Raw genomic sequence first — 25585 nt, 5'->3', positions numbered from 1 at the left:
CTTTTTCTGGTCAATTTATATGCCTCTTCCTTGGATTTAACACTATCCTTAATTTCCTTTGTTAGCCACGGTTGAGCCACCTTCCCCGTTTTATTTTTACTCCAGACAGAGATGTACAATTGCTGAAGTTCATTCATGTGATCTTTAAATGTTTGCCATTACCTATCCACCGTCAACCCTTTAAGTATCATTTGCCAGTCTATTCTAGCCAATTCATGCGTCAAACCATCAAAGTTATCTTTCCTTAAGTTCAGGACCCTAGTTCCTGAATTAACTGTGTCACTCTCCATCTTAATATAGAATTCTACCATTTGCAATATGTCAGCACTGAGCGGGCATGGTTGTATCAATATCGTACCACCAATGTAATTTTAATAATTTTTAGGGGCCTCACCTTACTCCTTAGGCCTTACACCTTATGCTTGGAATTGGCGTAGAAGTGTTACAGAGTTGTTAATTAGTTTAAATATTTTTAGCTTATAGATTCCTGACCTCAACAAATCAAGGGTTCCAAATGGCCTCCCAAAGCCCATGGTGCTGATTTGCTCCTTTTGAAAAAGAATCTTGGTGCCAGACATGGCCAGAAATGGCCCCTTCCTTACTGTGAGGCCACTTCCTCGTGGCAGACACAAAATTATGACAGAAACACAATGAGATTTACCGTTGAATAATAGTTATATTAAACTGCCCATTACATCACTCAGCAGAATTATTTTTTGCTATGGAATGTGGAGTTGGCGCTTCATCAGGCACATGGATAAAATTTAACTCACTGTATTGCTTGTAATTATATATGTATCGTGCTGCAGTATTTCTCTCAAAACTCACTTTACGTTAAACGTGTTGAATGTTACCTGGTTAACATAGTTTTACGTGGACAAAAAATACTGGGATAAACTTACTCCAGTTTATCTATTGCATTGTAGACACACTAGGGATAACGTAAAACATCCTTGGGTATTTATTGATGTTTATTACTATTTGAGTTGGGCTAGCTTTGAGACAGATATGAGTTGTGACACCCTGCAACATTAGAATAATTGGCAGCAAAGTGTTTTGTTTTCATTGTAAAACTGGTAGCTTGAGGTGAGGTAACATTATAGTTATTTTTTTACCTTTACTGTTGAAAGATTATTCCTGTTATGGTACTTCATTATACCTATGAATTCACTTCATTCACAGTTTATTTAATTTGGATTAAATGTCACATGCAATGAATGGAATTTTTATTCCAAAACTGTAGCTGATGATTGAGAAGAAGCATTATGGTGACTATAAATTTCATCTGTGTTAAAATCTGACTCTGTTTTCTTTCAGCAGTGCTGATTTTCCTCTTCCATAGGGAGGTGAACTTTGGGGGAAGGATATTGCCCCCATATTATTCCGTGAACATGATGGATACATGTGATAAAACAATAAAAGATAACCTCTTGGACTCCAGTGGAGAAGGATTAGCTACTTGCCTTCCAAAGCGACTTCTCCCACCACCTCCCTCACCTCCTTCGCCCCCATGTTTGAGTACATGCCTTGATTCACTCGGAATCGATTTCCTTTAAGCAGGCAAATAAGACAATTTGTGAACAGATATTCTTTAAAGGTATGCCTTGAGCGTTGCACAGCCCCAAACTATTTGTGGAAAAAGCAGCATATGAAAATAAAGCTTGAATTTCCCAATTTGATCCCTTGCCCTTGACTAGAAATTCCAGTTTCTTAGTCAGTGCATTAGGACCTGATCTGGTTGAAGTATTGTTAAATGAATAAAAATTATACACAGACAAGTCAAAATAATGACAACAGTTTAGCATTTGTGTTATAGTGTAGAAATACCAGAACAAAAAAATTGCTTTCATGTTTCCCTTTTGCAGTTGTAATTGCTCTTCCCACTGAGGAACTAAATCATGGAGGCTAGGAAGGACTTAAGATCCATCTCTAGTCTGCACTGCTCGCAGTCACAGTTGTTGTAAGTGGGCAATAATTGGCCTTAGTGCCCCGGGATGAAAAGAAAGCATCACTGCCCACTATCCCCTGCTGGACATTGGGTGAGAGTAAGAGTGGGCCCAGCCTTGACGATAGAATACCCTGCCACCACTCTCTGTTTAAGCTCACTCATGGAGAATGGTCACATGGAGAAGCGTCGGTAGGCCCTGAGGTCAGCGAGTCGGTAGGCCCTGAGGTCGGCGAGTCGGGAGTTCAGAGGCCGGGAGTTCGAAGGCCTCGGAGGTCGTTGAGGTGAGTTGGTAAGTAGTCCTCTTTTCTCTATTTCTTTTTAAGTGTGTCGGGAGTTCGAATGCCGAGAGGTCGGGAGGCCACAGAGGTCGGTGAGGTGAGTTGGTGAGTAGCTCTCTTTTTTCTATTTCTTTTTAAGTAGATTTTAAACTAGATAAGGCTAACTAGAGGGATGCCAGTGCAGCTCAGTCCCGTGGAGTACACATCCTGTGGCATGTGGGAAGTCCTGGACGCTTCATGCAGTGTAGACAACCATGTGTGCAGGAGATGTCTCCAGCTTCAACTGCTCGAGCTCCACGTTTTGGAGCTGGAGCAACGGGTGGAGTCAATACAATGCATTCGCGAGGCTGAGAGCTACGTAGATAGCATGTTTCAGGAGGTGGTCACCCCGCAGCTTAAAGGCATGCAGGTAGAGGGGAAGTGGGTGACCACTAGACATAGTAAGTGTGTTAGGCAGGTAGCTCAGGAGTCCCTCCATGAGTCCATCCCGCTTTCAAACCGATATTCACTTCTGAGTATCGGTAAGGACAATGGTGCCTCCGGGGAGTGCAGCCAGAGCCAATTCCAAGGCACCACGGGTGGCTCAGCTGCACAGGGGAGAGGGACGAAGAACAAAAGAGCACTAGTGATAGGGGATTCTATAGTTAGGGGAACAGACAGGCGTTTCTGCGGCCGTAGATGTGACTCCCGAATGGTTTTGTGCCTCCCTGGTGCCAGGGTCAAGGATGTCACAGAGTGGACCCAGGGCATCCTGGGGGGGAGGGTAAACAGCTAGAGGTCGTGGTTCATATCAGGACCAATGACATAGGTAAAATGAGGGATGAGGTCCTACAGGGAGAATTCCGGGAGCTTGGAAGAAAATTAAAGGGTAGGACCTCAAAGGTAATAATCTCCGGGTTACTACCAGTACCATGTGCTAATTAGTATTAGAATAGAAGGATAGGGAGGATGAACACATGGCTGGAAAGTTGGTGTAGGAGGGAGGGCTTTAAATTCTTGAGGCATTGGGACCGCTTCTGGGGGAGATGGGACCTGTACAAACTGGACGTTGCACCTCAACAGCACCAGGACCAACATCCTCGCGGGGAGTTTTGCTCGTGCTGTTGGGGAGAGTTTAAATTAGCTTGGTAGGGGCATGGGAACCTGAGAACGAATTCAAAAGGGAAGGAAGTAAAGCAGAAATTGGATAGCAAGAATCTAGAAAGCGAATCTGTAAGACAGAGGAAACAGGGCTTAGTATATAGTAAGCAAGGAGGTCTTCCTGTGCTGAATAGTATATACTTTAATGCAAGGAGTGTAGCGAATAAGGCGGATGAGCTAAGAGCACAGGTAGACACTTAGAAGTATGACATTATAGCCATTACAGAAGCATGGCTGAAAGAGGGGCAGGTTTGGCAGATCAATATTCCTGGCTACATGATTTTTAGACAAGATAGAGAGGGGGATAAAAAGGGGGAGAGGGTTTTGCGGTACTGATTAAAGAAACTATTACAGCGGTGAGGAGGTATGATATGTTAGAGGGATCATCAAATGAGGCCACATGGGTAGAATTGAAAGATAAAAAAGGGGCGATCTCACTGCTGGGCGTGTATTATAGGCCCCCAAACAGTGGGAGGGAGATAGAGGAGCAAATATGTAGGCAAATTGCTGTGAAGCCTAAAAACCATAGGGTAGTAATAGTCGGGGATTTTAACTATCCAAATATTGATTGGGACAAGTTTCGTGTGAAGGGTAAGGAGGATGCAGAATTCTTGAAATGCATTCAAGAGAACTTTTTTAGTCAGTATGTAGCAAACCCAACACGAGAAGGGGCGGTCTGATTTAGTTTTGACAAATGAAGCTGGGCAGGTTGAAGGGGTATTAGTGGGGGAGCACTTGGGTGCCAATGACCATAATTCAGTCAGATTCAAGTTTGTTATGGATAAGGACAAGACTGGAATAAAAGTTCCGAATTGGAAAAAAGCTAATTTTGCTTAGTTAAGGAGTGATTTGGCCATAGTGGACTAGAAACAGCTACTTGTGGGTAAATCAGAATCGGAACAGTGGCAGGCATTCAAGGAGGAGATCCGGAAGGTTCAGGCCAAACATGTGCCCTTAAAGAAAAAGGCTGGGAAAAATAATTCTAGAGCCCCTTGGATGTCTAGGGACTTACAGGGGAGGATTAAAAAAAAAGGGATGTTTCTGTCATATACCAACGGCTAAATACTTTAGAATCTTTCAAGGAACATAGAAAGTTAAGAGGATATTAGGAACGCTAAGAGAGAGCATGAGAAATTCTTGGCCAGTAAAATTAAGGAATACCCTAAGATGTTCTATAAATATATTAACAGTAAGAGGGTAACTAAAGAAAGAGTCGGGCCTATTAGAGACCATGAGGGTAAACTTTGTGAGGAGGCGGAAGATATTGGTAGGGTTCTTAACGAATACTTTGCATCTGTTTTCACAAAGGAAAGGGGTAATGCAGATACTGCTATCGAGGAGGTGTGTGATATTCTGGATGAAATAAATATAGTGAGAGAGGAAGTATTAAGGGGTTTAGCAGTTTTGAAAGTAGATAAGTCCTCAGGCCGGATGAAATGCATCCCAGGCTGTTGAGCGAAGTAAAGGAGGAAATAGCAGAGGCCTTGAACATCATTTGCCAGTCCTCTTTGGATCTGGGCATGGTGCCAGAGGAGTGGAGGACTGCTAATGTAGTACCCTTGTTTAAGAAGGGAAAAAGGGATAGGCCAAGTAATTACAGGCCTGTTATCCTAACCTCAGTGGTGGGAAAATTATTGGAAAAAATCCTGAAAGACATTAGGGATAGTCAACACGGATTTGTTAAGGGAAGATCGTGTTTGACTAACCTGATTGAATTTTTTGAGGAGGTAACTAAGAGGGTCGATGAGAGTAGTGCATAAGATGTAGTATATATGGACTTTAGCAAGGCTTTTGATAAGGTCCCACATGGTAGACTGGTCATGAAGGTTAAAGCCCATGGGATGCAGGACAAAGTGACAAGTTGGATCCAAAATTGGCTTGGAGCAGGAAGCAAAGGGTAATGATTGATGGATAGAAACATAGAAACATAGAAAATAGGTGCAGGAGTAGGCCATTCAGCCCTTCTAGCCTGCACCGCCATTCAATGAGTTCATGGCTGAACATGAAACTTCAGTACCCCCTTCCTGCTTTCTCGCCATAACCCTTGATCCCCCGAGTAGTAAGGACTTCATCTAACTCCCTTTTGAATATATTTAGTGAATTGGCCTCAACTACTTTCTGTGGTAGAGAATTCCACAGGTTCACCACTCTCTGGGTGAAGAAGTTTCTCCTCATCTCGGTCCTAAATGGCTTACCCCTTATCCTCAGACTGTGACCCCTGGTTCTGGACTTCCCCAACATTGGGAACATTCTTTCTGCATCTAACCTGTCTAAACCCGTCAGAATTTTAAACGTTTCTATGAGATCCCCTCTCATTCTTCTGAACTCCAGTGAATACAAGCCCAGTTGATCCAATCTTTCTTGATAGGTCAGTCCCGCCATCCCGGGAATCAGTCTGGTGAACCTTCGCTGCACTCCCTCAATAGCAAGAATGTCCTTCCTCAAGTTAGGAGACCAAAACTGTACACAATACTCCAGGTGTGGCCTCACCAAGGCCCTGTACAACTGTAGCAACACCTCCCTGCCCCTGTATTCAAATCCCCTCGCTATGAAGGCCAACATGCCATTTGCTTTCTTAACCGCCTGCTGTACCTGCATGCCAACCTTCAATGACTGATGTACCATGACACCCAGGTCTCGTTGCACCTTCCCTTTTCCTAATCTGTCACCATTCAGATAATAGTCTGTCTCTCTGTTTTTACCACCAAAGTGGATAACCTCACATTTATCCACATTATACTTCATCTGCCATGCATTTGCCCACTCACCTAACCTATCCAAGTCACTCTGCAGCCTAATAGCATCCTCCTCGCAGCTCACACTGCCACCCAACTTAGTATCATCTGCAAATTTGGAGATACTGCATTTAATCCCCTCGTCTAAATCATGGATGTTTTTGTGATTGGAAGGATGTTTCCAATGGGGTTCCGCAGGGCTCAGTACTGGGTCCCTTGCTTTTTGTGGTATATATCAACGATTTAGATTTGAATACAGGGAGTATGATTAAGAAGTTTGCAGACGACACTAAAATTGGCTGTGTGGTTGATAATGAAGAGGAAAGTCATGGACTGCAGGAGGATATCAATCTACTGGTCAGGTGGGCAGAGCAGTGGCAAATGGAATTTAATTCCGAGAAGTGTGAGGTGATGCACTTTGAGAGGGCTAATAAGGAAAGGGTATACACATTAAGCGGTAGGCCACTTAATAATGTAGATGAACAAAGTGGAGTGCTTGTCCACAGAACTCTTTTGGGAGAAAATTAAAACATGAAATCATTAAATCGTGTCCCCCCGATCTGGGGGGCGCACCAACATTTCCAAGGCCCTTTTTTTTGTGTTTTTTTTTTGTTTTTATGGGTTTTTTTTAAAGTTTTTTTTTGGGCACTAAAATCATATATTTTTCCTCCAAGTGCCCCCTATAAAAGGGGAGGGGGACACTAAAAACACCAGCAATTAAAACAAATTAAACTTTAAAACATAAAATCAAATTAAAATTTGGTTGCCGGGCGTGATGATGCACTCCAGTCCCTCCGGTGCCCACCTCTCGTGGAAGGCCGCGAGCGTACCGGTGGACACCGCGTGCTCCATCTCCAAGAACACCCTGGCGCGGATGTACGCGCGGAAGAGAGGCAGGCAGTCAGGTTGAATGACCCCCTCGACCGCCCGCTGCCTGGACCGGCTGATGGCACCCTTGGCCATGCCCAGGAGCAGTCCTACGAGGAGGCCCTCAGACCTACCCGCTCCCCTCCGTACAGGGTGCCCAAAGATCAGGAGTGTGGGACTGAAGTGCAGCCAGAATTTCAGGAGCAGCCCCTTTAAATAACAAAACAGGGGCTGCAACCTCGTGCATTCAATAAAAACATGGAACACGGACTCTTCCAGACCGCAGAAATTGCAGGCGGCCTGGGAGCCCGTGAACCGGCTTAAAAATTTATTGCACGGCACTGCTCCGTGCACCACCCTCCAGGCCAAGTCCCCGATAAATACTGGGAGGACTCCCGCGTAGAGTACCCTCCATCAGGGACCCCCGCCTCCTCCGGATGGCAAGATGGTACGCCATGGTGTGTCTGGACGGCAGGTGAGGATGGCAAAGTTGAGAGTGTGCAGGAGCAGCCCGTACAGGAAACCCCTCCGCGCGGAACTGAAAGGCACGGAGGGGATTTCCTTGAGGCGGCTCAAGTTGTGAGGCACCGGCTCCCGAGGGAGGTTCCGGGGTTTGGCGCCGATGAGGAATTCCGTCCGGACGGGGGTCAGTTCGGACGGGATCTCCCCACGTGCTTGAGCCTCCTCGATGCACCTAACAGAGTCAGGGCCCAGAGCTGTTTTTAGCGACTCGATGGCATCGGCCGCACGGAGGACGTTGGCGGAATTTAGGCGCTGCGCCAGCATGTCTGGCGCCATCCAGCCCGCTCCTCCGTCATCGAGCAGGTCCCTGACCCTGGTCACCTCACCAGCCACAGCCCTCTCGTCCGACCGCCACCTAAAACCTCGGTCGTGGAGGTACGGATTCCCGAGCAGCAGCTCGTGCAGGACAGCCGCCACTCCAGCTGGTGGAGAGCTGCGCTTGGTGGAGACTTTGTTCCAGACCCTGGTGAGTTCCTTGTAAAAGACAGGCAGCTCCTGGAAGGCGGTCCTCACGCCCCCCAAGCTCACAAACAGGAGATGCGTGTCGAAGTTGAGGCCGTGCTGCTGGCGGAAGAAATACGTCGCCAGAGCACGCCACCTGGGAGGGAGCTCGACGTAAAGATATCTCTGCAGGGTCTGAAGACGGAAAGTCGCGAGCTGGGTGCTGACGCACATCAACGACTGACCGCCCTCCCCAAGCGGGAGACTCAAGACCGCGGCAGAGACCCAGTGCTTCCTGTTGTTCCAGAAGAAGTCCACCAGCTTCTTCTGTATCTTGGTGACAAACGCAGGGGGAGGGGTCAAAGTGACCAGCCGGTACCACAACATGGCGGCCACCAGTTGGTTTATAACTAGCGCTCGACCCCTGTAGGACAGCACTCGGAGCAGTCCTGTCCAGTGCCCTAGGCGAGCGGTGACCTTGGCCTCCAGCTCTTGCCAGTTCGCCGGCCAGGCTTCCTCGTCGGGGCTAAGGTAGACTCCCAGATAGAGGAGATGGGTCGTGCTCCAGGCAAAAGGCCTGAGCTCCTCCGGCAGGGAGTCCACCCGCCACTGACCCACCAGGAGTCCGGAACATTTCTCCCAGTTGATCCTGGCAGAGGATGCGGCCGAGTAAATCTCCTGACACTCACGCATCCTCCGCAGGTCAGCGGGATCCTCTACCGCGAGGAGCACGTCATCGGCGTAAGCCGAGAGGACGACCTCCACGCCCGGCCCTTGCAGAGCCAGTCCCGTCAACCTCGTCCGCAGGAGGCGCAGGAAAGGCTCCACGCAGATGGCATATAACTGGTCGGACATGGGGCATCCCTGGCGCACCCCTCTCCCAAAGCGAAGGGGCGCCGTCAAGGACCCGTTAACCTTTATTAGACACTCCGCGGCGGCGTACAAAAGTCGGATCCGGGCGACGAAATGCGTCCCGAATCCGAAAGCGCGCAGAGTTCCGAACAGATAATCGTGATCCACCCTGTCGAACGCCTTCTCTTGGTCGAGAGATAGGAAGGCGACCGACAGACCAGCCTCCTGGGAACAATGGATGAGGTCCCGGACCAGATGGATGTTATCGTGGATTGTCCGTCCCGGGACCGTGTAGGACAGGTCGGGGTGGATCATGTGGTCCAGCATGGCGCCAAGGCGAGCAGACATCGCCCTGGCGAAGATTTTGTAGTCCGTGCTGAGGAGGGAGACCGGGCACCAGTTCTTAAGGAGGCGGAGATCGCCCTTCTTAGGCAGCAGGACGATGACTGCCCTGCGCCAAGAGAGGGGCATCTCCCCGGTCGCCAGACCTTCCCCCAGGACCCGCGCGTAGTCGCCCCCCAGGACGTCCCAGAACGCCCTGTGGAACTCCACGGTCAGCCCGTCCAGCCCTGGGGCTGTTCCCCTTGAGAGCCGGGCGAGGGCGTCGGTCAGCTCTGCCAGGCTTAGGGAGCTTCCAGATTTTCGGCGCCCTCCGGGCTGACCTTCGGCAGGTCCTCCCACAAAACTCTACACGCTTCCTCACTGGACGGCTCCGGAGAGAACAGAGCCCCGTAATATTCACGGGCCCTGTTGTTGATGCCCTCCGGATCCGAGACGAGAGAGCCGTCGTCGGCCTGCAGCGTCAAGAGCTGCTTACGGACACTCTGTCTTTTTTCCAGCGAATCGAAGAAGGGAGAGCCGCAGTCCAGATCCCGCAGGAACCGGATCCGCGACCTCACGAACGCGCCTCGGGACCCGACGAGCTGCAGGTCCTTCAGCGCGGCCTTCTTCGCTTCGTACACCGTCCGCAGGGTCGGGTCCTCGACGACTTGACCGAGACGGGACTCCAGTTCGAGCACCTCTTTTTCTAGGTGCCCGACCCTGGCCGCCCGCCTCTTGGTCGACCCCCTTGCGTACTCTTGACAGAAGACGCGGACGTGAGCCTTGCCCACGTCCCACCATAGCCTCAAGGAGGGTAAGCTCCCCTGCTTCCTTCTCCAGTCGGCCCAGAAACGACGGAACGAGTCCTGGAACCGGCCCGTCAACCACACGAGGTACGGCAAATGGCCTAGCCGCTCCATCCGGCCCTGGCTCTACCCCGATCCCACCCCCAGGATCGTCGGCAGAGGAGTCCCCACTGGGCTCTTTTAAAAGCGGTGCTGGGTCAGGAAGCGACAGCGGAAGGGGTTCCTCCTCCGCCCCAGGAGCCGGGGAAGGCGGAGAGACCTGGTCAAAGAAATGTACCAGGTCCTCCAAGTACCCCAGCTCCAAAGTAGGGGGCGAGGGTTGTTGTTCTTCCCCCTCCCCGCTGCCAACCCCCGGCCCAGCGTGTGGATGTTCTGTGAAATTATTGTCATTTTCAGTTTCTGCCGAGTCGAGCAAATCCCGGGGGAAGTTGGATATTGGCTCGGCGGGCTCTTTTTCGGCCCCGTCCGCCTCAGTCCCCGGGACGCTCGATCCAGCGGCTACGCATTCCTCCGCTGGCCCCACGCCCCCCACGACAGGCAGATCTTCCACGCCATCCCCGGGAGGCAGAGGCTGGGCAGCCTCGACTGTCTCACCTTCCCCGGGGACAGATTCCTCCTGCCTACGGCGCAGTTTGGGGGCGCTGGTGGGGGACGCGGGACACGCGGCGGGCACCGACTCCTCCGCGGATGGATGTTGTTCCCCCTCCGCCTCATTGGGGCGGTGCCTCCTTTTGTTCCTGGGGTGGCGCGGAGGCAGGGAGACCTCCATGTTTGCCGAGGCCTCCCGCTCCACTCCCCCCTTTTTCTTATCTTGCCCGCGCCCGAGCCCCTCTGTGATATTGGTCAAGGACTCGGGCATGGGCTCAGGGCACCCCGCGCTCGCCGGTGACAGGGTTGGGCTGAGCGCGGTGGTCAGACTGTCTGGCGCACTGAGGGGACCCGCCTCAAGATGTTTCGCCTTCCTCCGCGCCTTCTTTCCGATCGGACGTTCTCCCTCCCCCCCGCCGGAGGCCGTGAAAACAAAGGCCCCCGACGATGCCCGCGCACTGACAGCTCCCGGCACGCGGACGCAAATAGGGGGAGGGGTGGCGGCGGCGCCAGCCTTGGCCGCCTTCGGTGGTTTGGCGGCCTTGGAGGCGGGGCAGTTCTTGCGAACATGCCCCACCTCCCTGCAGGCATGGCACCGCACGCCGTCCGACGTCCAGAAGACGCGGTAGGCAGTCCCCTCGTGCACCACATTAAAATTGCCCTCCGTCGTCTCCTCCCGCGCCAGCCGGACAAAGAGCTGGCGGCGGAAGGAGAACACATGGCGCAGGCTGTTCTCCCTGAGGCCGAGCGGTATGGGGTTGATCTCCGACCTTACCTCCCCCAGTTGGTGTAGGTGAGGGAGGAGGAACTCAGCGGGAACAAAGGGCGGGACGTTTGAAATGATGACCCTCTGCGTGGTGGCCTCGAGAGGGTCCACCAGCAGGAACGTCCCGCCCACTGTGAGCCCCTTTTCAAGGGCCAGGGACACCGCCCGCTCCGACCCCAGGAAGAATACCACCTTCCCAGACATCTTGGAGGCTGCGACAATGGCCGAGGGGCCGACTACCCCAGCCATCGCCCGCACGCACTCCTCGATGCTCATTATGGGGTGAGTGTAGCTCTTGACCCCGTGTTTTTTGGTTATAAGTCTGAATGGTGGCAGGGCAGCAGGAGGCTCAGGAGGCGCTGTGGATGTGGACGCCACCTACACATATGTCCTAGCTGGCCCTGCCACCGGCGTGGATGGGGTCGCCATCACGGGGTCTCTTTAAGGGCTACACCCACCCCAAAGTCACAGGTCTTAATGGTCTTTAATTGGCCTCGTTGGTGTTTTGTGCAGAGGGAGCTCTTAATGGGGCACACCTCTCCCCTAGTTAACGAATGGGGAAGGGCCTTGCTCCCTCTGCTCAGTTGTCTTAATTGTTTTACAATTGGGAGGAAAGGGCTCTCAGAGAGAGAGGGGAGAGACAGAGAGTGAGAGAAAGAAAGGGGGGGGTGGGAAAGAGGGAAGCTGTGAGGGCAGGTCTCCCCTCACAGCGATGGGTGGGTGTTTCTTGGGGTGCACTCCCCAGATGGCAAAAAAACACAGTCTTTGTAGAATGGTCTTCGGGTGGGGGGAGAAGATGTCTTCACCTGGGGTAGCTGGAGCCACCCAGGCACACACTCCCAACGATGTTTAATAGGGCAATTAGTACTACTTCAGCCAGGTAGCTCCAGCTATCCCAGGCTAGGCAATGGGGGAGGGGTGCTTCAGTGGTGTGTGGGGCCTAGCTGTAAGCAAGACCCCCACACACACTTCCACACACACACACCCGCCGTGATGTTCTGGCCCTCAAGTTGTCTTCTTTCCTCCCCCCACCGATACAACAAAGTCTTTCGGGGAATGCACCAAAACACACCCACCTGTCGAAGATTGTCGAAATGGCTCTCCCTCCTTCCACACTGGATGGTGTTTTCTCAGGATGTTCTTTTCCCCCTCTCTCCAACTCTCTGTAGTAGCAATAAATGATACATTTTCTGCTCTCCTCCTCTCCCTCTGGACATTGAATGTGTAGTAAGCCAGCCCTCTCCTCCTCTTCCTGGGCTGTTCTCAGGATTCACTCCAGGCTTTCCAGACAGGAGCTTCAGCAGGGAGTTCCTTCTCTCTCAGCAGCACAGCTCCAACTGAATAGGCCACACCTCCAAGGCTCCATCATTGGTCCACAGATTCCCTGAAAGTAGCAGGCTAGGTGGATAAGATGGTTAAGAAGGCATACGGAATGCTTGCCAAGGCATAGAATATAAGAGCAGGGAAATTATGCTTAAATTGTATAATTCTTTGGTTAGGCCTCAGCTGGAGTGTTCCGGTCGCCATATTATAGGAAGGACGTGATTGCACTAGAGAGGGTACAGAGGAGATTTATTAGGATGCTGCCTGGAATGGAGAATCTTAGTTATGAGGACAGATTGGATAGGCTGTGTTTGTTCTCATTGGAACAGAGGAGGTTGAGAGGAGACCTCATCGAGGTGTACAAAATATTGTGGGATCTGGGTGTAGTGGAGAGTAAGGGTCTATTTCTATTGGTGGAGGGGTCTATTACGAGGGGGCATAGTTTTAAGGTTTAGAGGAGATTTGGTGGGGGCTTCTTCATGTAGAGGGTTGTGGGGATCTGAAACTCGCTGCCTTGAAGAGTGGTGGATGCAGAAACCCTCACCACTTTTAAGAGATGGTTGGATGGCACTTAAAGTGCAGTAACCTACAGGGTTACGGACCTCGAGCTAGTAATTGGGATTAGACTTGATGACCTTTTGTTGGACGGCGCAGATATAATGGTAAGTACTGCAGGGAATAGAATGCGGCCAGGGTGATCTCCTTGACTAGTGCCGATTGCCTGGATGAGTCGGAGAGGAATTTTCCCAGATTTTTTCTCTCTAAATTGGCCTGGGTTTTTATCTGTTTTTTTCCTCTCCCAGGAGATCACATAACTCCGGTTTGGGTGGAGTGTAGATGTTTTCAGTATAAGGGGTGTCACAGTTGTGTGAGGCGGACTGCTTGGGCTGGGTGCTCTATGCCTTTCCATTATTGTTCATAGGTTTATATGTAACCTTTAGGGCTACTGATCAAGGGCCGTGCGGTTCTTTGTCAGCCGGTACAGACACGATGGGCCGAAATGGCCTCCTTCTGCGCTGTAAATTTCTACGTTTCTATGTTTGGGCATAATACTGGAACCATGCCAACACCCACATTTAGCTGCACACATCATGAGTTGGCACCTTCAGCAAGGGAGAGGAAGGGGATAGAAGGAGAAAACAAACAAAAACTCATGATTGACTATTTCATGATATGGCCACATTTTAAGACTGTGGAATAAATTTATCCAGCTGTACGGTAAAGGAAGTAAATCTTAATGCATTTAACATAAAGGCAGTTTTCAGAAAAGCTCTTGGCATCAGTGCAAATACAATTACCAGCAATAAGATGAATTAAATTTTACCCACGTGCCTTATGAGGCTCCAATTCCATGTGTTATAGCCAAAAATATGAATTCAGCTGGGTGACATAATGGGCAATTTAGTATTACTGAATTATTATTTCTCATTCATTTTAATTTAAATAGTTTATTTGCCTCCTTAAGGGGGGGGGGGCGGTGTGGGGGAGGTAACAGATTACAAGTCTTTTGTTTGTGGGATTTCAGGGACTTAACCACAGTTAGAAAATGTAAGATAAAATGTCACATTTAAAATATATATGTGTGTATGTGTGACTCCATGGGCTGGATATGGCACGGGGTCAGTGAGCGATTGGTGGCAGGTCAGGTGGGAAAGTGTTTTTTCCCCAGTGGGACGGGACCCCGCTGTGAACCCGCCGCCACACACCTTTACCAAACGTTGGAATATGTCAGCGCTGAGCAGACCTGACATGTATGGGCGGGGAAGGCCATTCAAATCATTAGTGACTTGTTTACAGCCACTTCTCAATGGTTTTGCCCCAGTATTTTGGATTTGACTGGTCGCCTACTGGTTTCCTGCTGTGCCTAGACCTCGTCTGTGAAGCTGAGGTGGGAGATCAGTGGCCATTGAATCAGCTGATGAATTGACAGCTTCAAATGTCAAGTCAAAGCTTCCCGCTGATTGAGAAATGTTCCCTTAGCCACTAACTTCATGAAACTGCATTTCCATTACAGATTCAGGATGTTGCAAGTCTCCATCCAGTCTGACCTCTTCATCTCTCCCACCATTGACAGATCGCTTCTGTCATCTATACTTCACCTGCCATCTGTTCCATCAGCATGGGTGCCCTTGAAACAATCTCACATTAACAGAAACTTTACATGAACATTGCATAAAACACCCAAGTGCTTACTCTTGTGTGTTGTTAGTTGGTATGATTGCACTAGGATGAGGGTAAGGGATGGCTAGTGAGATGGGGATGTGATAATATAGATAGAGAGGGATGGATGGAAGTGCAAGGTAAGTTACTGAGAGTAAGGATGTGCAGGAGTAGGGTAGGGAAGGCAGAATGATGGGGATGTGATGAGAGGCACAGCAGGATGAGGTTGAGTGTGGCTTTGCAGTAATATTTCATGATCTACTGAGATCATTGAAATGTTTGTGCCATTGCACCCAGGTCCTCCTGACCACATCCTGGCTTGTGCCCTCCTCTGCAATGTGGAAGGGAAGAGGACCTCCCTGCATACTGTAACCCCCTTCATAAGCTTATGGAAGGACTCATGGGAGAGCTTGGGTGCAGCTGTTCACCTCTGTGCAGTGCTTGTCAGTGTTTGCGCCTATGGCCACACTAGTCTGAAAACGCCAGATTTTGTCTGATCTCGGAAATTAAGCAGAGTCAGGCCTGGTTAGTACTTGGATGGGAGACTGCCTGGGAATACCAGGTGCAGTAGGACCCCAAAAGAGTTGTCAGTGTTTGCAGCACCGCAATGCTGTAGAACACTGACAGCATAAATGTCAAACTAAAGTTGGCCATGGTCCCTTCAAGGAAACTGGCTGATGACGTGTTATCAAATGACATCACCAGACTCACATCCTCTAATTGGCTGGAAAATGCGGTGGGCGGGCTTAACAAGCCCAATCAGGGGATATTCATTCTACCCAATGGCTGGAGCCAACAGCAGGGTCGGGATCCGCCACCGATGTCGCTCATCACATACCTGCCGAGGTTCGTAAAATCCAGCCCACATGTGTGAGATGCAAAAGTTTATTTTATCTTCAAGAGTATGAAAAGTATCCTGAATCAGACCAACACATCCTCTATATAGCCTAGTTCCACAGCTTGTGAATAGTGTTCTGACAGAACTACATTTGTTGGTGGGGGGAAGGGGACAGTTGAAATTTCTCCGATCTATCATTTTACAGACAAAAATTGGCATTATTTCAAAACAGGAATTAACATCTTTGCTAAAGGGAGAATTTTACCCTCTTGTAGTTTTAAAGTAACACATGTTTTATTTGAAAAAATAAACACCTTCTTGCAGCTTGTTAACTGTATCCAAGTTATATAATGTAATAGAAGGATAAAACAAACGGACAAAATGAATCACATATAGGACTAGACTTTCCATTCAGATCGCTAGGGCCCAAAAACTGGGTGATGTTCCAACCTTGGTGAGATATCAGCCTTGAGGATCACTGGAACATCGCCCATTTTTGGGATCGCGACTTTTGGCTCAGCGATAGCTCAGCAATGTGAACTGGGCCCAGCGATATCCCAGCGATGCAAAACATGCCTCAGAAATGTGGAAGATAAAGCTTCCCAAGCAACGGACTTCTGCGCATGTGTTTTCTTTTGGTAAACAAGTTTTCCTGTGTTTCGGGAGGTCAGGGGTCATCCACACATGTGCAGAAGGCAAAGGGGGGGGGGGAGAGACAGAGAGAGAGGAAGGAGAGGAAGAAGAGTGTGGAGTAGAGAGAAAATAAGTGATGAGAGTAAAAAAATGTCATCCTCGGATGAAAGTCCTCATGATGTGGAGGAGAGACGGAAAAGAGCTAAGCCCTTTTCAGATGAGACGAATGAGGCCCTGGTCAGTGAGGTGGATTCAAGGTGGGCCCAATTAACCCTGGGCCTACAGAAAGATCTGGGCCGAGACCATGGACGTGGTCTCCTCGGCATTCCGTAAGGCGAGGGGGTCTGACCAGTGCCGGAAGTGCTGGAACAGCCTGGTTACTTCGGCAAGCGTAAGTATAGATTTTATATTGTAATGATGCAAATTGTAATTATAATTATAAATATCCTGGATTGAATTTAAGCTTGTTATTCTTAGATATATTACATATATTCCCTGCTAAGATCTGGACAGGGCTATGAACCTGTGCCCTTTTTAAGTCTCTCTGGCTGCTATCGCTTACACAGTGACCCAGCATGGACTAGGGCAGAGCTGCCCTTGCTCATTGTCTGCCCTGGGACACTTTGGGACATTAACTCCTGTCATTGCTGAGTTCAATAGAGATTGCAGTCGAGAGAGATATTTGTGTGAAGCATTAGCTCCTAAACACGATCTTTGTTGTAGCTGTGCATCAATTGTGGATAAACACCCTATTAGCACCCTATGTGGAAACAGAGGAGGATGCCCCTACCATCCCCATGCTTGATGTACCTGATGGACCTGTGAGACCTGCGGCACAACGTCGTATTCGACTGACAAGGTAGTGGGACAAAGCGTCGTCCAGCCGGTGATGCCAAGGCATTTAATAGTGCTCACAGCGACTCCACGGAGGTCAGGTCAGCGAGGTCAGCACACGCCTTCTCTGGCCGATCAGATTGAGGGCTTGACCAGACTGTGCGAGGAGAGTGTCGTGAATAGTCGCAAGCATCTCCAGGCATTCGTGGTATTCACGACGGACATCTCCCTGGTGTGTGCTCACAATTCGGAGGATTTGCAGCAGATGATCCGGCAGATGTGTGCAATGACTGCCTCCATCGATGCCTTGTGGCATGCGATAGTGGCGGGGCATGGCACTGAACCCCAAGGTGCCATCATCCAACATGCCACCAGCACACAAGCGAGTCAGGAGGAAGCACTTCCTTCTGACATGGAAGGCGATTCCCCGGATTCATCTTCCCCTCCAACACCCCCCCATCGCGCCACCATCACTTCCACCGCGGCAGGAAGTCTTGCCGTTGCCTACTACACACCAGCTTTGTCTCGGTACTCGGGGACCAAAATGGGTGGGTGGAGCTAGAACATGGGCGGGGGTCCAGGATTTGGAGGGAAACGTGGCCTCAGGTAGGAAGGGGAGAGCAATGTTTTTTTATATTGTTGATATTGTTCATTGTTTATTGTTGTTGTTTTTATTGTTGTTTCACTGTTGGGGTTGGGTTGGGGGCGGGGTTGGGTGTGTGGGTGGTTGGGTGTTATTTTAAAATAATTAATAGATTTTGTTAATATAATTTTTAAAATATATTTCATTTTACAATTGTTCTGCAGTGTCGTCTAATAATGTAAGTTAAGGTAAAATTAGCAACTGTTTAAAACAATGACCAGGCCAGGCAACATGAAATATAACTCAACGCAAACACAACTGTTGTCTTTTCATAACCGTAACTGTAACTGTGACTGTCCCCAATGTACGTTCATGCGAAGCATTCATTTATGAGCTGCTGGCGCAATTGCTTTGCAGCTGCGTAACTCCCACGGGGTTTTTGCAGTCTTGCTGGGGGGTTTAGGACCACGGATCCATCGCCAGGCTGATTGTCCTTCCTGAGGTCCTCACCAGCCTCCTCCTCCTCCTCCTCCTCCTCCTCTTCGTCTGCCTCTTCCGCCTCCACTCCTTCCTGAGGTGGACCAGTAGCCCCATCTGGCAATTGTTGTACTCTCCTTATAGCAAGGTTATGCAACATGCAGCACACCGCAATAAACTCAGCGACCTGGTCAGGGTAGTACTGTAGGCTGCCTCCAGAGTGGTCCAGGCATCTGAGTGCTTGAGCACTCCAATTGTCTTTTCGTCGATATTGCATGTAAGTATGTGGCTTTTGTTGTAATGCATCTCGGCTTCTGTCAGGGGATTACACAGGGAGATCATGAGCCAACTGGCAAGGCCATATTCTTTATCCCCAGCATCCAACCATGACTTCGTGGCTGACTGTCAAACAGGTCAAAGACAGCACTCTCACGCAGGATGTGTGCATTATGGATGCTGCCTGAAAGTTAGCATTAACTGGCATGATTATTTGGTTGTAGTCGACAACGAGCTGCATATTCAGGGAGTGGAATCCCTTTTGGTTACGAAACAACTCCGTGTTCTGTAAAGGTGCTGTCAGGACGATGTGCGTGCAGTCTATTGCTCCTTGCACCTTGGGGAAGTTTGCTATTCTCGAGAAACCCAAAGGCCTCCCGGTTTGTGCCTCCCTGATCATAGGGAAGTTTATAAAGTCTATCCTGTGAGCGTAAAGGGCTTCAGTCACCTGTGGAATGCAGCAGTGCGTGGCGTGCTGAGAGATACCACAGATGTCACCAGCTGAAGCCTGAAAGGAGCCAGATGCGTAGAAGGATAGTGCTGCAGTAACCTTTACCTCAATGGGCAGTGTGGTCCTGATGGTGCTGGTAGGCTGCAGATTCCCCCTTGATGAGCTGGCATATCTCATCGATGACCCCCTTTCAGAAGCACAACCTCCTAAGGCACGTGTTATCAGACAAGTTGAGGTAAGATTGCTTTTTCCTCTAAGTTCGTCAGCTGTACTTTCTCCTCCTCTGCATCCACATTAGTCTGCCACCTTTTCAATTGACCCCTTCACTAAATCCAACTTAACTCAACTTCAGACTCCAGCATATGAGCATTTACAAGTAATGGAAGAGAAGCTACAGACCCCATCACTATCACTATTATCACTATCACTGTTGTCATACATGCCCTTTGTCTGAAAATAAATACAAATATAAGTATAAGTATAAATGTGAGTGGATCTATCAGTAAAAGGCCCTTAAATAACTCACAAATTATAAGCCCCTTGTTTAAGCAGCCTCCTCACTTCCTCCGACGTTCAAAATGGCGTCCGTAGTGCCGAGTTCTGTGAGTAAGACCAGGTAAAAGCAACTTTTGTCCAGCGATGTCCAGTGATCTTCTCGGCGAGCGATCAGCCCGACGATGTGTGGGCAATGTGCCGAAAGTTGCACTGGGTGATCACCTCAGTGATCACTTCGGCAATGCGACACGAAAGTTGGGCTGGCAATTTTCCGACGATGTTCTGGCCCAACTTTCCACTTTTGAAGCAAAATGGGCGATAGCCTGCCTTTTTTAGGCGATATATGGGCACTAGCCTAGTGATCCGAAGTGAAAAGTCTAGTCCTACAGTCTTAGATAAAAAGGCACTAGATCTTATTATGACATCTTAAAGGGCTAACCAAACATGAAAGGGGGAATTATAGTCTAAAAAAAAATGGGTGGTTTTGGAGCTTTTTAAAAATTCGTTCATGCAATGTGGGCATCGCTGGCAAGGCCAGTATTTATTGACCATCCTTAATTGTCCATGAGAAGATGTTGGATAGATGCAAGTTAGGTGTGTGATGGATGAGTGCAGATCCAACAACACTCAAGAGGCTCGAAACCATCCAGGAGAAAGCAGACTGCTTGATTGGCACCCCATCCACCATGTTAAACATTCACTTCCTCCATCACCGACATACCGTGGCTGCAGTGTGTACCATCAATAAGATGCACTGCCGCAACTCGTTAAGGCATCTTTGGCAGGACCTCCCAAACCTGTGACCTTTACCACCTAGAAGGACAAGGGCAGCAGGCGGCGCATGGGAACACCATCACCTCCACATTCCCCTCCATGTCACACACCATCCTGACTTGGAAGTATATCGCCGTTCCTTCATCATTGCTGGGTCAACATCCTGGAACTCCCTCCCTAACAGCACTATGGGAGTACCTTCGCCACACGGACTGCAGCGGTTGAAGAAGGTGGTTCGTCAGCATCTTCAAAAGGGCAATTAGGGATGGGCAATAAATGCTGGCCTTGCCACCAATGCCCACATCCCATGAAAGAATTTAAAAAAAAACCTGTACCTTGTAGTTGGTGAAAAGGCTGTGGGGAGTCAGGAGGTGAGACATTCACAGCAGATCGCCCAGTTTCTGACCTGCTCTTGTTGCCACAGTATATACATGAGTGGTCCAGTTTAGTTTCTGGTCAAGGGTGACCCCCAGGTTATTGATGGTGGGGGATTCGGTGATGGTATTGCCATTGAATGTCAAGGGGTGGTGGTTAGACTTTCGCTTATTGGAGATAGTCATTGCCTGGCACTTGTGTGGCGCGAATGTTACTTGCCACTTATTAGCCAAAGCCTGAATGTGGCCCAGGTCTTGCCTCATATGAGCATGGACTGCTCCATTATCTGAGGAGTTGCGAATGTGCAGTCATCAGCGAACATCCCCTCTGACCTTATGATGGAGGAAAGGTCATTGATGAAACAGTTGATGATGGTTGGGCTTAGGACACTGCCCTGAGGAACTCCTGCAGCAATGTGCTGTGACGATTGACCTCCAGCAACCAAAAGCATCTTCCTTTGTGCTCGGTATGACTCCAGACAGTGGAGAGTTTTCACCCTAATTCCCATTGATTTCAGTTTTACTAGGGCTCCTTGTTGCCACACTCGGTCAAATGCTGCCTTGATGTCAAGGACCGTTACTCTTACCTCACCACTGTAATTTAGCTCTTTTGTCCATGTTTGGACCAAGGCTGTAATGAGGTCTGGAGCCGAGTGGTCCTGGGGGGGCCAAAACTGAGCATCGGTGAGCAGGTTATTGGTGGGTAAGTGCCACTTGATAGCATTGTTGACAAAACCTTTCATCACTTTGCTGATGATTGAGAGTAGACTGATGGGGCGGTAATTTGCTGAATTGGATTTGTCCTGCTTTTTGTGGATAGGACATACCCGGGCAGCTTTCCATGTTGTTGTATAAATGCCAGTATTGTAGCTGCACTGGAATAGTTTGACTAGAGCGCGGCTAGTTCATGAGCACGATAGCTTTTGCTGTATCCAGTGTGCTCATCTGCTTCTTAATATCACCATAGAGTGAATTGAATTGTCTGAAGACTGGCTGCTGTGATGGTGGGGAGCTCAGGAGGAGGCAGATATGGATTATCCACTCGGCACTTCTAGCTGAAGATGGTTGCAAAAACTTCAGCCTTGACTTTTGCACTCACATGCTGGGTTCCGCCATCATTGGGATATTCATGGAGCATCTTCCTCCCGTTAATTGTTTAATGGTCCACCACCAGTCATGACTGGATGTGTCAGGACCGCGGATCTTTGATCTGATCCGTTGATTGTGGGATCGCTTAGCCCTTTCTATGACGTGCTGCTTCCACTTTTTAGCATGCACCTAGTCCTGTGTTGCAGCTTCCCCGGGTTGGCACCTCATTTTTAGATATGCCTGGTGCTGCTCCTAGCATGCTTTTCTACACTCCGAATTGAGCCAGGGTTGGTCCCCTGGCTTGATGGTAATGGTAGAGTGAGGGATATGCCGGGCCATGAGGTTACAGATTGTGGTGGAATACAATCTGCCGCTGCTGATGGCCCATAGCACCTCATGGATGCCCAGTTTTGAGTTGTTAGATCTGTCCTGAACCTATCCCATTTAGCACGGTGGTAGTGCCACACAACATGTGGGGTGGGGTGGTGGGGGGGGGGGGGGCAGGGGAAGTTAAAGTGTTAAAAATGTGGATCCTGATCTGATCCTGCCTCCAACCCGCCCACTTCCAGTTTTAACAGGGGCAGGAAGGGGGGCTGCGGGCAGCCGCTGACAGAGACAAGCGGTCTATTTAATTATTATAATGAGGCTGGAAGCCTCTTCTTTAACCTCCATTTTGTTTGTAGCTGTAGCTGGTCAGGTTTTACACACCCCGTAAAATCCAACAGCTGCAGCAAGGCAAGGACTGCTGCTTCCAGGAGGTAAGTGCCTTTAAACCTACTTCCTGGATCCAGCACCCCTATCTAATTCACCACCCCCATGATTGGAGACCCTCTCCCCACCAGGCCAGGCCTCCGATCGCCTTCCCAGATTTGTCCTCCACTGCCCACCCCCTCCCCCCACCCCCATGATCCCCAGGCCAGCCCCATGCCTCTCCCCACCGCGCCCCCCCGCCCCCACCATAGATAATCCTCAGACTGGCCCCATTCCTCTCCATCCCCACTCTCCCCACCCTATCGATGAGGCCCTGGTCCTCTCTCTCGCTCCCCCCCTCCCCCGGTGATCCTGAGGCCAGCCCCAATGCTTCTCCCGCCGCCTGATCCTCCAGCTCCAATCTTCTCTCCCCTGCCCCCCAATCCTCCAGCCCCGATCTTTTCTCTCTCCCACCAATCCTCAGGCCCCTGGGACCATGGTGCGCATCTATGGTGCACATCCCTGTGGCAGGCAACAGTAAGCCGGTTCTGACCTGCAGAGTGCAGCTTCTGGTTGGGACTGATGTCAGCGTGGAACTGCTGGTTTGGGGTTCCATCTGGAGAGGGCATTTGATGAAAAAAAAGCCCAAGCCCTGTGGGTCACAGATATCACACTAGTTGCGGAAGTATTTGTGGTTCAGTCTTCTCTCCCCAACCCTCACCTCCGGCCAACCCTGGCCCCACCCTATTCCTCCTCTCTGTGGCCTAGTGCCACAGGCTTCCCACCTGCAGGCCAGTCAGCCGCTCCATCTGTTGGCTGCGGGCGGGAAACAGAGGCTTCGCATGCAAATCAGGTCCTGCCGTTAAAGTCGACAAGGCCTGCGGGAAACCCCTTCTCCCGGGTTTCCCGACTGCCTTGGAGGCCCCAATCCACCTTCCCCATTAAAATTCAGCCTGAACTGTTTGTCCATTTTTTGTTCTTATACGGCAGGATTAGGAACAGATCACAATCAGGTACTCTGCATTATTAAGCACAGATTTGAGATTGAATCTTGTGTTTGTCAAATTGAGAGCTATTAGTGCTGAGGAATGGAATATTTATTCTTTTTGCTACATCCAGCATCGACATTAAACATTTTCACAGCAGCTATAACCTGGGTTAGGCACAGCTTGTTGCCCCAGTTTAGTTGCACCAAGACGTACAGTATCTGCTTCAATTTAGAAGTGAGGTGAGCAGATGCCAGCTGAAATCACCAGGAAAGGGAGCAAAGACCCCCTGCCCCCCGCCCCCCCCACCATGCATACGGAAATGTGTATACGGGGCTCTGATCACTGTTCTTTGTCATTGGGAACAGCAATGTGTTTCAGTCATTAGAAATGGAAAGGATGTACTGAGGATTGCTGAACTCAAAAAGCCCATTGGACATACTAGCTGCAGTTTTCTAGCAACCGATACACACTGCTTGCAGCTCAGGCAGACGTTTTTTGAGCAAAGTCCTCAGTGATGCCGGATCAGCAGTAATAGTGCAGGCCTTTCACTGGAGGATGTGAAAAACTGCGTTGCTCTGCTGCAAGTCCTGAAGAACAACGGGGGGATAAAATTCTCCTCTAATGTTCTTCAAAGGCGTACTAAAAATGAATCACAGAAGTGCGCCCTTGTGTGAATTTTCTGTTTCCCACACACCAGCCTTTTGGGATCTTCTCTGTGTATGCTTGCCAGTTTAGTGCCAATTAGTGCTGAGCTAGGCAGTTTTGTGCCATGGACTTGCTTCCATGCGGAATTGATTTGAGACTGCCCAAACTCATTTTGCTCGGGACCTTTGTAGCATTTAGAGAAGAGATTTTCATTTCACTGGTTGGCGTGGATTTGAATTCAGGTCCTATAGAGGGATAAAAAACAATGATTTAACCCCACTGCATATTCCAGTATCATTACCATTTAACATTTGCCTGTTCACAGTACTGGCCAGTTACTTTCATAATCAAGTGATTGTCAGAGGCTCTGCTCAGTAAATAAAATTTAACATTGCAATTACGACATTTCCTAAGCAATGACTCCTTTCATTCACCAGTTCACATTCATCTTTACTCTCTTCCACATTATCCTCTGACATACCCCAAATGCCACAATCTAATTTGCCCGAAAATATAGTTTAGAAAGTCATTTTGATGTAAATTTGAAACAAAATTAAAAATTAGAAATGGTAATACAAATCTTGTAGCTATAGAGAAGATGCAACATATTTCAAATGTACAACTTGAAAAGATTTTTATTCCCCAGCATTGTTTGAAGCCACATCAGTTGTAGTATCCAAGTGGTTTTCGGACTCTGAGGAATTGCACACTTTCTCTTCTGTCAATGCCTGCCCTACATCAAGTTTAATTTAAAATAACTGAGCAAATATACAATTAATTTTTTGATATATAGTTATGCACTTGGAGTAAATCCCCAATCTAATTATTAGTGGCAAACATTGTTAATTCTGACAAGTAATGTTGACATTGCAAAGTTTAATTTTAATATAATTTTTGTCCTTGCTGAGTTTTAAAAGTTTCTTTTCATGATTTTTAAGTTATTTTTGACACCATCAGAGTTTCTGACTTGGAGGAGCTCCTGATGCAGATTGTAGCTCGAATTTTGTGGTTGTAATGATGGCGAAATTGTCAGCATTCGCCGTCATTACCCTGCAAAACCGGCAGCAACTCCTGGCATCCGCACTTACGCAGTTAAACATGGAAATCCAGAAGTTGCCGTCAGTGATTTCCTGCTCCTCCACAGGGTGTGCTGTTGAAGACCCTGCTGACGACCGTTTTAAAAAAAAATCACTGAACTGACGAGAGCTTCCCATTTTGCGCTGTAATTGCTGTTAAAAAAACCCCGACAAAGTTAAACCTTGTTCAATGAGGTGTAACTGCATTTTTGATGGCATACTAAGTCCTAATTATTGCTGAACAACCTCTCTGGCCCTGCAAAACTAATTTTATAGTTGTGGATTTCAAATGTTCATATTTTTTTAATATAATAATTTTTTTAGAAGTTTTATAATGATATTTCAGCTTCTAACAGAATCCCATGTGAATGTACCATTTTTATTTTGCTCTCTAAAGAAAATAAGAAAGACTTGCATTTATATAGCGCTTTTCATGACCACCGGACGTCTCAAAGCGCTTTACAGCCAATTAAGTCATTTTGGAATGTCGTCACTGTTGTAATGTCTCTGTAAAATTTATAAAAAGTGAAGGATAATCAGTATATTTTACTTCTTGGTTTACTGTCTGTGAAAATGCTCCACTGTGTTTGGCTGCTTAGCCTGCTTGATGACAT

At 48.8% G+C, this 25585-nt stretch overlaps 1 long non-coding RNA gene and 1 pseudogene across 1 annotated transcript in view; both read left to right on the top strand.

The window, feature by feature from the left end:
• LOC139234649 (uncharacterized) overlaps positions 1–25585 on the top strand; it is a 219463-nt gene that overhangs the window by 131844 nt on the left and 62034 nt on the right. The window lies entirely within an intron of this gene.
• LOC139251398 (5S ribosomal RNA) lies at positions 15203–15321 on the top strand (annotated as a pseudogene).

The sequence above is a fragment of the Pristiophorus japonicus genome, chromosome 2 (genome assembly GCF_044704955.1).
Source record: "Pristiophorus japonicus isolate sPriJap1 chromosome 2, sPriJap1.hap1, whole genome shotgun sequence".
Lineage (NCBI taxonomy): Eukaryota > Metazoa > Chordata > Chondrichthyes > Pristiophoridae > Pristiophorus > Pristiophorus japonicus.
This window is presented reverse-complemented; position numbering and strand designations above follow the sequence as displayed.